The sequence below is a fragment of the Solanum stenotomum genome, chromosome 2 (assembly GCF_019186545.1).
Source record: "Solanum stenotomum isolate F172 chromosome 2, ASM1918654v1, whole genome shotgun sequence".
NCBI lineage: Eukaryota > Viridiplantae > Streptophyta > Magnoliopsida > Solanales > Solanaceae > Solanum > Solanum stenotomum.
This window is the reverse complement of record NC_064283.1, coordinates 58,680,291-58,695,214: the sequence shown is the minus strand read 5'-3', so window position 1 is coordinate 58,695,214 and position 14,924 is coordinate 58,680,291. Positions and strand designations below refer to the sequence as shown.

General features: G+C 35.2%; 1 non-coding gene and 1 pseudogene across 1 annotated transcript; both read left to right on the top strand.

The window, feature by feature from the left end:
* Nucleotides 1–1,277: 1,277 nt before the first annotated feature.
* Nucleotides 1,278–1,375, top strand: LOC125857310 (U6 spliceosomal RNA). The gene has a single exon (XR_007445636.1). It is a non-coding gene; the product is annotated as a U6 spliceosomal RNA (small nuclear RNA).
* Nucleotides 1,376–1,825: 450 nt separating this feature from the next.
* Nucleotides 1,826–2,802, top strand: LOC125856141 (uncharacterized; annotated as a pseudogene).
* Nucleotides 2,803–14,924: the final 12,122 nt, after the last annotated feature.

Below are 14,924 nucleotides of genomic sequence, written 5' to 3'. Positions count from 1 at the left end.
TATGATTCATGTTTCTAGATGATTTCTAGATGTTTAGAAGTCATTTAGAGTAGTTAGAATCAATGGGAAATGTTAGTACACTTTAGAAGGACTTAAATGGGCTAAAAAGACGAAAAACTGGTGGAAAACGACAATCCGAGCGCGTCTCTGGCACGCCGCACCATCCCCAAGTTACTAGGGCTCATTTTGGGCGCACTGCAGGCACCCCACCCGAGCCCCTCTAGTACTACGGGGGCGCGTTGCGCCAACCCCTTCCCAGGCAAACCCGATGAATTTTCAACTCATTTTCTTACCTTAATTCGATTAATTTGAATATTTTTCTCAATATCTCTTTAGATTCAGGTACCCAAAACATAAATACAAGAATCTAACTCAAAGCAACTCTAATAATTGACATTAAACTCTCAAGAACTTCTCAATCTCAACCCAAATTCAAGAACGAAACTTATTCAAGAATACAACTCAAGAACATCAGATTATCAATCTTTTTAGGAAGAAAATATGTTGAATTAAACATGTTTGGCGCGTGGGTGAACTAACCCAATGTTGTGTGTCTCACATACCTCGTAGGATTGAATCTTTGGCAAAATCCACAATCAAACTTGAACGTTCTTGACGAATCTTGCCTTTTCTGCTTCTTTCTCCTCTTTTCTCCTTTCTCCAAGCCCTAGCGTAGATTTCCAATTTTCTAAACTGACCAAATTCTGATTTGACCTCAATTAAACTCCTAAAAATGGATTAAAATAATTGGTTAAGGAAAAGACTAAAATACCCTTCCAAAATCCGGTTTCAAACTTTCCTTATTTGAACAACCCAACTTCAAATGGTCTTATCTCATTCATACAAACTTAGAATCACACAAACTTGGTGGCGTTGGAAAGATTATTCCAAGATCTTTCCTACGATATCTGGAAACACACCTAACTCATCCTGATCTAGGATTTATGATCGTTTGAAGTTGACCAAAAATCCAACATAACATACTTAACAAATTTTCCAGATTTTTATATTCTTTCCAAAAATGACTATTTCCACTTTTTCACTTCTTTCTAGTTCTTTTTAGTTATGGGGTGTTACAAATGTGCTCTTGAATTTGACCTTACTTAACACATAAGAAACCTTAGGTAGGAAAGGAGATCACCAATAAGGTGAGAGTTCAAATAACCAACCAACTGAGCTAATAAGATTTTTCAGATATTATGTGAGAAAAAAATCTTTATTGTTGGTCTTGAGTTCAACTTTGAACAAGAGCATCTAAATTAATACAATAAATTTTTGCCCCTTTGGGGACATGTGATAAAATTGAAATGATACGGAGAAGATCAACATAACCCCTGCACAAGAAATTTTTAGTTTATATATATGCATAAATTGTCATCTTATTAATGCATATAGACCTAAAAGATGAATATTCAACTGAAGCATAAAGTCAAATTAATCTATAAGTTTACTTGGCACATAGAGACTTGGATCCGCCTCTTGTTGTGAACCAAGCTAACTCCGTAAGGGCCTATGGGCTATTAGAGGCTTTTATTTGGGTTCCAGGCCCAATAACCATTTGTTAAAAAGGACTAGGAGTTATAAGAACGGTTATGCAAATTATGTCGAAGCTTTGGCTTCAGTTATCTCTCATCCCCTTTCTCTGTTCTAGTATCTCATCCCCTTCTAGTTACCTTCTTCTATGTTAATCTATCCGTAATTAGTGTGTTATTACTTTGTTGTGTGTATTATATGTTGTAACTTGTATTCAACGATAACAATATATATCAGTGTTTGTATTGGAAATCGGGTTTGTTTCATTGGTGCTTTCATCTAGAGGTCTTCAATGGAGGATCAAATAGTTCGAACAATTAAAGATTCAATTAAGGTCATGAAGGACACTTGGTCGAAAGATCTCGCAGAAATTCGTTCAATATTACACGAGTTGGTTGGAAACCTTCCGGCGAGTAAACCTAGCACACTAGAATTTCAACGATTCTGTGGCGAGAATCTAGAGTTATGGATTTCCCAGGCTGAACAGTACTTTGACTTCTATGAAATTGCAGAAAACCACAAGTTATCTCTTGCCTTGTCTTATCTTGACGGAGCAGCGTTGACATGGTACCAATGGCTTTTCCAAAACAAACAATTGGTAGATTGGAAACACTTCGCTGCGAAAGTGTTAATTCACTTCCGCAAATGACATCTCAAATCACAGGAAGGTCGTTTGGCCAATATCTAGCAGGTACCCACTGTGACTGAGTACCAAGTCTTTTTGAGGCTATTTCGCCAGGTTTCAGTGATCCAGATATCCTTTCACCATGTCATCCACAAAGGAGCGATCCATCCAATTCGTTGTTGCCTCAGAACTTTGATGAGAAATCTGAATACCCGACCAAAACTGATGCGCATAAGATGTTCGACAAAATGTTAAATAACTGCCCCAAGGTGAATACCTTGGGGCCATTAGATGATCAAATTCAAATGTCTGATGAAGATGATATAGATCTTGACATCAGGGAAATCCAACAGTTTCATGGAAGTCCCCAAAGAGATATGTCAGAGAGGTATATTGCATCAATTTCTTTGGATTCTGGCTCTCCGAAACAACAAATTAAATCTGCGTCCTTTGAAGACATGTATCTTCTTGAACTTTTCTTGGAACATGAGACTAAGTCATTACTTTTGTTGGGATCTATTGACACGTTTTGCTTCATCGCATATGTTAATTATATGACTCAAGTGTGGGATCCAGGACGACGATGGTGTGTGCATTTTTCCATTTTGCTTTCTAATCTTCCAATTACACCCACTTGGAAATGAACACTCGGAATAAGGATTGGGAGAAGAACTCCAGGGGACTGTTTGCTTTCAGATCTCAATGCATGAATTTGAAATTTGATGCAAGTTTGGAGAGCAGAAAAATGACACATCCTACAATAAGCCTTGGTAGCTTCGTACAATCATTGTGGTCATTAACTGATTTTCCTACTTCTCTCGCTGAAGATGGTTTCTCACCAATGATGCATAATTATTGGACTTACTATCTTACCAGGCCATTAACTGACTTTTTTACACACCAAAGTAATAACACACTAATTACGGATAGATTAACATAGAAGAAGGTAACTAGAAGGGGATGAGTACTAGAACAGAGAAAGGGGATGAGAGATAACTGAAACCCAAGGCTTCGACATAATTTGCATAACCGTTCTTTCTAATCCCTAGACCTTTTTAACAATAGCTAATTGGGCCTGGATCCCATATAAAACTCGATCTCCAACATTTTACTCGGCCCAATAATATCAACTGGATCAATCATATTTGCCGCGTCTAGGCCATAGGCCCTTATGAAGTCATGGTGGATCACAACAGTATCAGGTCATTCAAATGATATTTAAGTTTGTAATTTTGAATATAAGCCAAATTACCTGCTATATTTAGTTAACGCTATATTTATTTATTTGTAATTTTGAATAAATATTTGTAATTTTGAATATAAGCCAGATTCTAAATTACCAAGATGAATAACACAAGCCACACCTCCTGTAATTACATCAGTGGTCAGGCCTTCATGTTCCACCGGTTGCTCTTCAATGCTTCTAAGGCCTCTGTTAGTTAAAGCAGCAGTAGTAATTGAAACTAATCTCACCAATTCAACCGCAGTTATCAATTTTGCATGAACATATGCATAGATATCTCTTAAAATTGCAAACTTCACGTCGCACTTCAATCTCTGTGTTTGTGCAATTGTGTTATTCATCTTGGTAATTTAGAATCTACAAAGGGCACTCACTGGAGTTGATTTATCAGTACTTAAGGTTAGCAACTCTTGGTTTCACTCTAACACTAAAGCAGTAGCTCTCGACTCACCTTCCAGCCTGGACAAATTTACTATTGTAATGCACGGTTGCTCCACTCGAACCTTGAGGACAAGGTTCTTTTTGAGGGCGGGATTATTGTTGTGAACCAAGCTGACTCCGTAAGGGCCTATGGGCTATTAGAGGCTTTTATTTGGGATCCAGGCTCAATAATCATTTGTTAAAAAGGACTAGGAGTTAGAAGCACGGTTATGCAAATTATGTTGAAGTTTTGGCTTTCAGTTATCTCTCAACCCCTTTCTCTGTTCTAGTATCTCATCCCCTTCTAGTTACCTTCTTCTATGTTAATCTATCCGTAATTAGTGTGTTATTACTTTGTTGTGTGTGTGTGTTATATGTTGTAACTTATATGTTGGTTAGATTTATGACAGCTAGGATTAGAGCAGTTCACAAGATAATTATTCTAGAATCAGTTAGAAGGTTAGAAAGTTGTTAGAGTTAGTTAGCACAGTAACTTTCCTTTATATAGACATAGCATTGTAAAGATATTTTTAAGATGCTTTCAGCTTAATGAGAATGAGTTCTCTTTCTTCTATAATTCTCTCTGTATCTTCTTCTTCCTGATCCTTTTGCATCTTCTAGATGGTGATTACTCCATAAGTTTACATTATATTCAGCGATAACAATATATATCAGTGTTTGTATTGGAAATCAGGTTTGTTTCACCTCTGCTCGACTCAATCAGGAAAAAAATTACAAGACACAAATTATATTTTATAGGACATAACTTGTTCATATGAATTTATGTTGATTGATGCTAAATTCTCTAAACTTTGATCGGACAAGAAAAAAAGAAAGAGATGCAAGGTACAAAATAATCGTTATAAGTTTATTGGTCAAATAACAAACGGGGAAATAAATATATTTTTGACAAGTTTGTTGGTCAGAAAATTAAGAGAAAAGTTTAAAATAATCAAGATAAAAGATAAATAGGGATGTTTTTCGATAAAATATGTAACCTCTGTTTTTATCATCCAAATTTAGTACTATACTATGGAGATGATTGTGTAAACATGTAAACATTTATTGAGTTTGGTCCATATAAATTTGAATTTAATTTAAAATTATTTTGGTCAGATAATTAATTTTGACTTCACATTTACAAATAAGTGACTAATCTAATGCCAACTTGTAGATTAATTAATTGAGAACATGTGAGCTGGAGAAGACTTTTAAGAGCTTATCTCTATTTGGGTGTTCACATTCAAAATCAATTATCACGTTATAATAAATACAAAAAATTTCAATAATTATTTAATGAGAAAAAGCTTAAAATAGTCTCTAATTTTTGGGTTAAAATTCAAAGTCATTCTTGGTTTTCACATGAAGCAATAATAGTCCCTTATGTTTGCAATACTGGTGCATTTTTAGTCACTCCCAAACTTTTACCTATTTTTTAACATTGATTTTGTCCAAAATTTTATGAATGGAATGCTCAATCATCTTTTTATATATTCAGAAGAATTAATAACTCCATGTGACATAAGATGAGAAATGAACACTTTATTTTGTTATGTAGAAATATTATTGCAGCTAAACTAAATCAATTTTTGCTTGTCGAACTAAATCAATTTATTGTTGACATAGGACGTTGAAAGAAAAGAAGTATTGCACATGAAATCAATGTGATGACTTTCTCGATTTTAATAATAAAAAAAATAAGTTTGACGGTGGTTTCATCACTTTTGGGTCGCCGTCAAACTTGTCTTTTTAAAATTAAAATCAAGAAGTTCATCACGTCGATTTCACGTACAATAGTATATAAAATTATTTTCTTGCAACGTCATATTTCAACAATAAATTGATATAGTTTGAGAATCAAAGGTAGGTTGTTAGTTAGGCTGCAACAATATTTCAACTGAACAAAACAACGTGTTCTTCTTCTCACTTTCTCTCACATAGAGTTATTATTTCTATTATATATATATATATATATATATATATAAAACGATTGAATAGTCCATACACAAAATTATGTACAAAATTACTATTGAAAAAATACGCAAAAGTTTAGGAAAGGATCAAAAGTGCAATAATATTGCAAACATGAGGATTAGTGCTCCATGTAAAAATACAAGGATGATTTTGAGTCTAACCCAAAGATAAGAGACTATCTTGGGCTTTTTCCCACTATTTAACCATAGTAATATAATTATTGTTATTATATTTAGCGATAATAATATAATATGATTATCTATAATCTATAATGTATATAAATATCGTTAAAGGTTCTAACGACTCTAGATGCAATGATATTAACTTAACTGCCGCCAGTACCGTCTCAACAAGTTTGGGGGCCTAAAGCCAAACTTTATAGTGAGGTCTTATTGTTTTTAGTTGTCATATATAAATTGAATAACTATAGCATACTCAATGTAATCCTAGAAGTGAAGTCTCAAAAAGGTAGGATGTATGCAATCCTTATGAAGTAAGAATGTAAACAATGAAAAATTTTAATGATAAAAATATAAGATAAAGTTAGAATAATAAAATGTGATCAAGAATTAAAAAGGCTTATATAATGATATTGAAATAGTTGCGCTCAATTTGATAAGTTGATATAGTGATATTAAAATAGTATTGATTTGTTGAAGTGCTTGAAATTTAAAGAATACACCAAAAAAAAATTTGATCTAATTATAAACTCATAACAATAGATTTTGCATAATGTAAGAGGTTTTTATCTTTTGGTAGACTTCAGAATATTCAATAATGAGAGGATAAATATAGAAAGGGGAATATAAGAATAATAATGTGAGTTCATGATACTCGTCAACATATAAACAAGTCAACAAATAGGTAGTTGTCATGACCCAGACCGTCGTGATTGACACCCACACTCATCCTCCGGTGGGAGAACCACTACTATAACCCAAACTAACAACTTAACATAAAACTGAGGCATTTAAAGATACAGAAACATATTTAAATGCAGAGACTATATAGAGTTCCCATAAACTCCTAAGGTTTAATTAAATAAACTAGCCAAACTAATGCGGAAGAACAACCCCTAGAACCTGAAAGTCATTGTACCGAAACTCTACTAACGACAAATCTAAAAACAAGGAGTACAACCTCGAAACTAAGCAAACACCTTAAACAAATAGTCTGAGTTCGAAAAGAGTGGACTTAAACAAGAAAGATCCATGACAGCCTGAAAGAATTGGCTCACTCTTGAATCTGATCACACTCAATAGTCACATAGCTGAAGTCTATCAATAGCCGCCTGAAGATGTCCTGTACTCAACAAAGAACAAGCAAGTGCAGTATCAGTACAGAACCACAGTGTACTAGTAGGATCACACAACTATCCCACTAAGTGCAACATACATAAGCCATCACAACATAATAATAACATACATACACCCAACATATACATTATCAACATTATTTACAACAACAGAACATTTCACAATTCTCAATTATACAGTTATGTCAAGACAATGGTCCTCTCATGGAACCCATATCCAAACTATTAGTGTACCGTTCGTGGTACCCAATTCAATGTTTATGCTGGAACGTGGCAACCAATCCAAGTTAGTGTGTCAGAAGGCAACACCCGATCCATTCAACAAGCCACAATGTACATTCTATCAATCATACAATCAAGTCATGATTTCATGGCATACAATTATTCAATCATCCCCATTTACGAATAATGTGATCAATAATGCAACATTCGCATACATACATGTATCATAATCAAGCAAGATAAACATATATGACACAATCATGAAATCACAACCATCACCTACCTCGAATCCAAACTTGAATCCCCTAAGGCACTTGAATCTTCCCTTTCTGGATTCTTTTCGCTTGTTCTAGGTCTACAAACAACAATTTATACGCACGGATCAACAATCAAAGATCTAATTATCCGGATTATAACAAACTCAATAACCCTAGACCAAACCCATGATCCCCATACCCAGATTAGGGATTTTTCGACCATAATTCCCAGATCAAAACCCTCCCCCATCGATAATTACCCAAGAAACTAAGTTCTACGAATCGAAACACGAATTCAGGGAGTGAAAACCTTACCTTTAGCCTCAAGAATGGTGAAAAAGGGTCAAGAACTCGTCTGGGTCGTCTCCTAGCTCTCAAAGTCGAAAAATGTAGAATAAAACGTTTTTGGGGTTTTATTTCTGACTTAAGTCGCGTCTGTCAAACTACAATGGGACCCATCCCGCTACAGCGGCATCCATCCTGCTACAACGGCATGCAAGGAGACAGGAATGTTGGAATTTGAATACCAAGCTCCCATTTCACAACACATCTCCATCCCATGACACTCAAAAAATACCCTTTTACGCTAAGATCAGTTTCGGGAGTTCTAGTCACCCGAATTCAATTCCGTAAAGTTGTACGGGTTCCTTAACGTCTTAGTTATCTGCTCATGCAATCAAATTCATTATTAGATATCTCATTCGCTACCAGATCCTCCTAGACCTCACTGACTCCGATTTCGCCCAAATATGGACTAGGCTAGGAATTCTCAAGTTACTACCAAAAAGTTTTATGGCCCCAATTCTTTCCCCATTGGCTTTTTGCTAACGACGGAATCGGGTCGTTACAGTAGCCACGTAAGAAAGGATACTATGGTTAATTAAACACTATTCTATTTTTCAATTATTACAATGACCTCCACATTAAATAAAGTAAACAATTGGTATGATATATATATACCCTCTCTCGCCTCTCTCCCATCTTGATCGCCACTCTCACATCTCGTTCGACTTTTTATTGCACTAAATGTCTCTTTTATTATAGTTCCACAAGTTATCTTTGTTCAGTTCTTTACGCTAAATCAGTATATGCATATATTGAATATCTGTCTTCTCACATATTATTTAACCCTGGTTAATAATAATTGCATATTTTATCTCATATAAATTTGGTGACACTCTTCTATAAAAGTTATTAACGTCTGCTATATGTAGGTCAACTAGATTATTTTAGTATTATCAATTGTAGATTAATTAAACATGGAAGGGTTGGATATCACTTTCATAACAACTCATCATTTTATTTTTTTTATATAAATTTTGACACCCTATTTTTGCTGGTATATTAATTATTAAAAGCTCGTGATGAATACTTTTGAATTTAAGTTTGGAATTAATTTTATATGGTGTCTGATTAAGGTTATAAATTTATTTCAGAATAAAATTGTGTTGTTAACCAAATAGTATAATTTAATTATGAATATCTCATCTTATCTCATCAAACTTTTGATTATCTTACTCTGGTGAAATAATTTATCTTAAAATTATAATTTCAAAACATTTTAATCGACGAATGGTTCAAATTATTAACACCTCTAATGGAGGTTTCTGATACTCTAATCTAAGAAGAAGATCAGCAATACAGAAAGTAAAAAATGTGTATTGAATTGAAAAATCTCAACTGAGCATTACATGTACATATATACATCTCTCTCAAATAGCTTAACAAAAAAGGATCAGTTATAACTAACTTGATTCCCTAACTAACTATACTGCCACGTCATCTAATCTCTAACTAACTGTTGTGTCTTCAATACTCCCCTCAAGCTGTATGGTGCAAACATATTGTACACACCAAGCTTGGACAGTAAAAAACATGTTGAGTCCTTCCTAACCCTTTGGTTAATACATCTGCTAACTGCATTTTAGATGATACATGACTTGTTTGAATGACACCCTCTTGTATCCTTTCTCGAATAAAATGGCAGTCAATTTCTATATATTTTGTCCTTTCATGGTATATATGATCAGCAGCAATCTGCAGTGCTGCCTTACTATCACAAAACAATCTAACTGGCAACTTCAACTCCACTTTTAATTCTTTGTACAAGCCTATCAACCAAACAATTTCTGCCACAACATTAGCCATGCTCCTGTATTCTGCTTCAGCTGAGTTCCTTGAAACTGTATTTTGTTTCTTTGATTTCCATGAAATCAAAGAGTCTCCAATCTTCACCACAAAGCCACTCACAGATCTTCTGGTCATAGGACAAGTAGCCCAATCAGCATCATAGTAAACTGAGAGTTGTTTGGTAACCTTAGATGACAGCATGACCCCCCAAACCTGGTGCATTCTTTAGGTACCTTACCACTCTCAAAGTCCCATCCATGTGGGATTTCTTTGGCTTGTGCATAAACTGACTAAGGTTCTGTACTGCATAGCTAATGGCTGGCCTTGTTTTTGTGAGATAAAGTAGCTTACCAACTAATCTCTGATAACCTGTGGAATCACTAAGTGTCATATCTTCATGTGTTTCTTGAGGTCATAGTGCATGTCAAACTCTTGATTGGTGAACCTCTGATTAACCTCTAAAGGAGTATTGATGGGTTTGGTTCCTGCCAGCCCAAAGTCTGAAATAAGATCCATAGCAAACTTCTTTTGGTTCACAACAATGCCTTCCTTATTCCTAGCAATTTCAAGACCAAGGAAGTATCTCAACTCCCCCAAGTCCTTGATCTTGAAATGAGTTTGAAGCATAGATTTGGTCTCTTGAATCAGTTGAGAACTAGAACCATTGATCAAAAAATCATCAACATAAACCAAAATGGGGACCAGGTCAGAACCAGAACCCTTGCTAAATAAAAAATAGCCATCATGACTCTGAACAAAACCAACACCTATAAGTTCCTCACATAGCTTCAAAATTCCACTGCCTAGAAACTTGTTTCAAACCATAAAGTGACTTCTGAAGTTTACAAACTTTGGACAACTCCCGCTCACTTAACAGACTAGGAGGAGGAACCATGTAAACATCCTCAGCTAGATCACCCTGCAAGAAAGCATTAAAGACATCCATCTGATGTAAAACCCAACCATTCATTGCAGCCAGAGAAAGCACCACCCTTACCGTGATCATCTTTACAACAGGAGAAAAAGTTCCCTGATAATCCAGCCCCTCCTGCTGTGTGTATCCTTTAGCTACTAGTCTTGCTTTGTACCTTTCCACCTCACCTTGTGCATTAAACTTAACCTTATATACCCATTTACAGCCTATAGCCTTTTTCCAAGGAGTCAAGGAAACTAGCTGCCAAGTATGGTTGTCATGCAAAGCTTTAAGCTCCTGATCCATGGCATGAACCCATTGTGGATTATGTATAGCTTCTTCATAAGAAACATGTTCCCTTACATCAGAGAAATGACACAATGACTGGTAGTATAAAGGAGATATGGAGGTAGAAGACATATATGTAGAAAGGGGATGAGCAGTAGAACAAGATACTGAACTTGAAGGAGAAGAAGAAACATTATGGACAAAATCATGTAACCAACCAGGAGGTTTAGATGATCTAGTTGACCTTCTAATTTGTTCCTTAAAAGAATCAGGATAGGAAGGTGCAGGAGGTGAAGCAAGCTCAGGTGCTTCATTGATGGGAGAAACAGATATCTCAGGTCTGTCAATTAGAATTTGTTGGTTATCAAAATTAAACATGTCAGGAGGATTATGGGCTGGAGGTTCTGTGGACTCAAGAGCTTGCTGAAAAGGGTATTTATTCTCCCTAAAAGAAACATCCCTGCTAATAAAGAAGGACTGGGTTGAAAGATTATAAAATATGTAACCCTTCTGTGTAGTAGAATACCCTAAGAATACTGACTTAATGGATCTAGCACCAAACTTGTCCCCATTTGTACTATGATTAACAACATAACATAAACAGCCCACAACTTTGAGATGTTGCAAAGAAGGCTCCCTTCCAAAGAGTACAGCAAAAGGAGATTTTCCTGAAAGTGCAGATGATGGAATTCTATTGATTAAGTACACAAAATTTTGTACACACAGACCCTTGACCCTGACAGGTAAACTGGCTTAGAATCTAATGGCCCTTGCCACCTCAAGGATTTGTCTATGCCTCCTTTCGACTACTCCATTATGTTGAGGAGTATAAGGGCAAGAACTTTGATGAACTATGACTGCAGCTCTAAAAAATTCACCACAATGAGAGTTAAAGAATTCAAAACCATTATCACTTCTGAATACTTTGATGTAACTATCAAATTGTCTGTGTATTAGATTGAGAAAATCCTTCAGTACAATGGAAACATCACTTTTCAATTTGAGGAGAAATATCCAGACCATCCTACTACAATCATCTACTAATGTAAGAAAATATCTATTTCCATCATAAGTGGGAGTTCTATATGGACCCCAAACATCACCATGTATCCAGTCAAACTCACTATTACATCTACTAGTGCTTTGAGGAAAAGGTAATCTAGTCTGTTTTTCCAAAGGACAAATACTACAAGAAGGTTGTTTTGAAGTAGCTGAAACATGTGGTAAGTGCATTTGTTGAAGAATTCTGTGAGGAATGTGTCCTAATCTTCTATGCCACAAATATGCAGTGTCCGTCATACTTAGAGCAGTTGAGGGGGCAGCAGCAGGACCAACATTGTGTGACCAGTAGTATAATCCATTCTCCAAATTACCAGTCCCCTTCACCTCCCCAGTGTGAAGGTCTTGCAGCATACAATGGTCAAGATAAAACACCATACAACATTGAAGTTCTTTAGTCAGTTAAGAAACTAATAATAAATTGTAGTTAAAATCAGGAATATACAAAAACATGAGATATGCTTCCTTGATCAAGCTTAGACTTTCCAATAAGAGCAATAGGTATTTGTTGACCATTTGGTAAATGAACCTTCTTAAACTCAGATGGGAAAAATTTTGAGTCTCATAAAGCAATTTGTGAGTAGATACCATATGGTTGGTAGCCCCTGTGTCAACTATCCACCTAGAACTAGGTGAATTATGTACTATAGAGCAATTAATGATACCTGTAAGGCTGTAACATCTGGAGACTGAGATCCATATGGAACGGAATGACTTCCTCATGTAAAAGCCATATTTATTCATCCTCCTCCATGACCATGAATACCTATATTTCCATATCTAAGAGAGTAATTGTCCACAACACCTTGACTGTAACCACCAGATCCCTGAGGTGCAGAAGGGAAAAAACCGGGAAAGTCACTAGATCTGTAACCAGTTCCTCCAACCTGCTTACAGATCTTACCTGCATTATGATTCTGAGGAAAAGGTAAATTTCCATAAGAAGGTGCAATTATATGCCTTGAACTATGAACACCATATTCAGAATTAAGCAATTGAGAACTCTGAGAAGGAACATATGTATTGTACTGCGCATTGCATCCCTCTTTTCTCTTTCCTTTAAACCATGGAGGATATCCTATAAGCTGATAACAATCACCCCTGACATGACCTTTCGACTTACAATGATCACAAAATGCATTAGGATTCTTGTATCTAGGTTTTGGAGATTGCTTAGCAGACAAAAAAGCTGTGACATCATTCCCTTCAGTTACAGTTCTCATCCCCAATGTACTGTGATCCATGTCATGTTTCTCACTTTCCTCCTCTGTTATCATCACATATGCATAAGAGTTGGTTCAGTAGTTTTCATAAGGATTTGTCTCCTCGCCTGAGAATGTGATTCATCCAGTCCTCCAAGGAATTGAATCAGTCGTTGTTGTCGCAAATGCTCAACATAATCCTTCAATTTTGGGCATTCACAGCTCGAAAAGACCACCATTGTATCATACTCTGCCCACAACTCCTTCAATTTTATGAAATAGACCAAAACAGTATCAGTCCCTTGTGCAATCGTAGCTATCTCCTTATGTAATTAGTAGATCCTTACACGATTAACCTTATCAAATCGTTCCTGTAGATCCTCCCAAACAAGAGATGCATCAGACGCGTACACAATACCACTCAAGAGACTAGGAGCTACAGTATTCATGAGCCCAGATAAAACAATTGCATTATCGGTATCCCACTGATCATGATACTTAGCCTCGAAGCTTGCCTTCTTGCAAGTTCCTGTCACAAATTCTAACTTTCGTTTCACTTGCAAAGCAATTCTCATCGATCTCTGCCATAATCCATAATTCTCTGTCCCTGTCAACTTAACAGGACAAAGTACAGACCCTGGAGCATCAAATGGGTGCAAGTATAGAGGATAAGTGTAGGGAATAACAAGCTCCGTCGTCGCCATTGATGTCGATTCAATCACCTACTCTGATACCATAGTCACACCTCTAATGGAGGTTTCTGATACCCTAATCTAAGAAGAAGATCAACAATACAGAAAGTAAAAAATGTGTATTGAATTGAAAAATCTCAACTGAGCATTACATGTACATATATACATCTCTCTCACATAGCTTAACAGAAAAGGATCAGTTATAACTAACTTGATTCCCTTACTAACTATACTGCCACGTCATCTAATCTCTAACTAACTGTTGTGTCTTCAATACAAATAATGGATTGAAAGCTCTTTCGGAAATTGTTGAAATACTTTTGGCTTATTTATATCTATGATCGTGTAGACACATATACATTTATTGAGTTTGGTCCATATAAATTTGGATTAATTTTTTTAATTATTCTGGTCACTTAATTGGTTTTGACTTCATAAATTAAAAAAAATAGTGAGTAGATCAAATAATTGTGTAGCATTTTTCTTTATTGCAAACACATATTAATATATTCATTATATCTAAGCATGATGTGATTTGACTATGTAAGCAATGATGTAATTGATGGGAAAAAATGGAATTGGAAACTAACATTGGTTGTGTGTATTTATTTTTGAAAAATAAACAATTTTCTTACTTATACTTTAAATTATTGGGAAGTAAGTAAAAAATTATTGGTCTAAATGCATTTATATAAGTATAATTTTAAGCTAAATAGTTCGATATCCAACGTGGAATTCTAGTAATTCTAATTGTTCAAACATACTTTTCATCTAATGATGCTTTGTTATTTTTTGTATTTATCATTTTTCTTAGAGTATAATGACAGGATAATAACATTTCGCTGACGTCCAAAATGGAGGATGAAATATAAAATGTGGACGGATTACAAAATAAAATTGAAGTGTAAAATGTTATAGAAAATAAATTTGATCGATTACAATTATCATGATCAACTCCAATTCTTATCGTATCAAGTTAAAATACATAAATAAATTAAAAGAAAAAGTAATCATCAAACTATAAAGTACCAATAACTAGAAGATATATTGT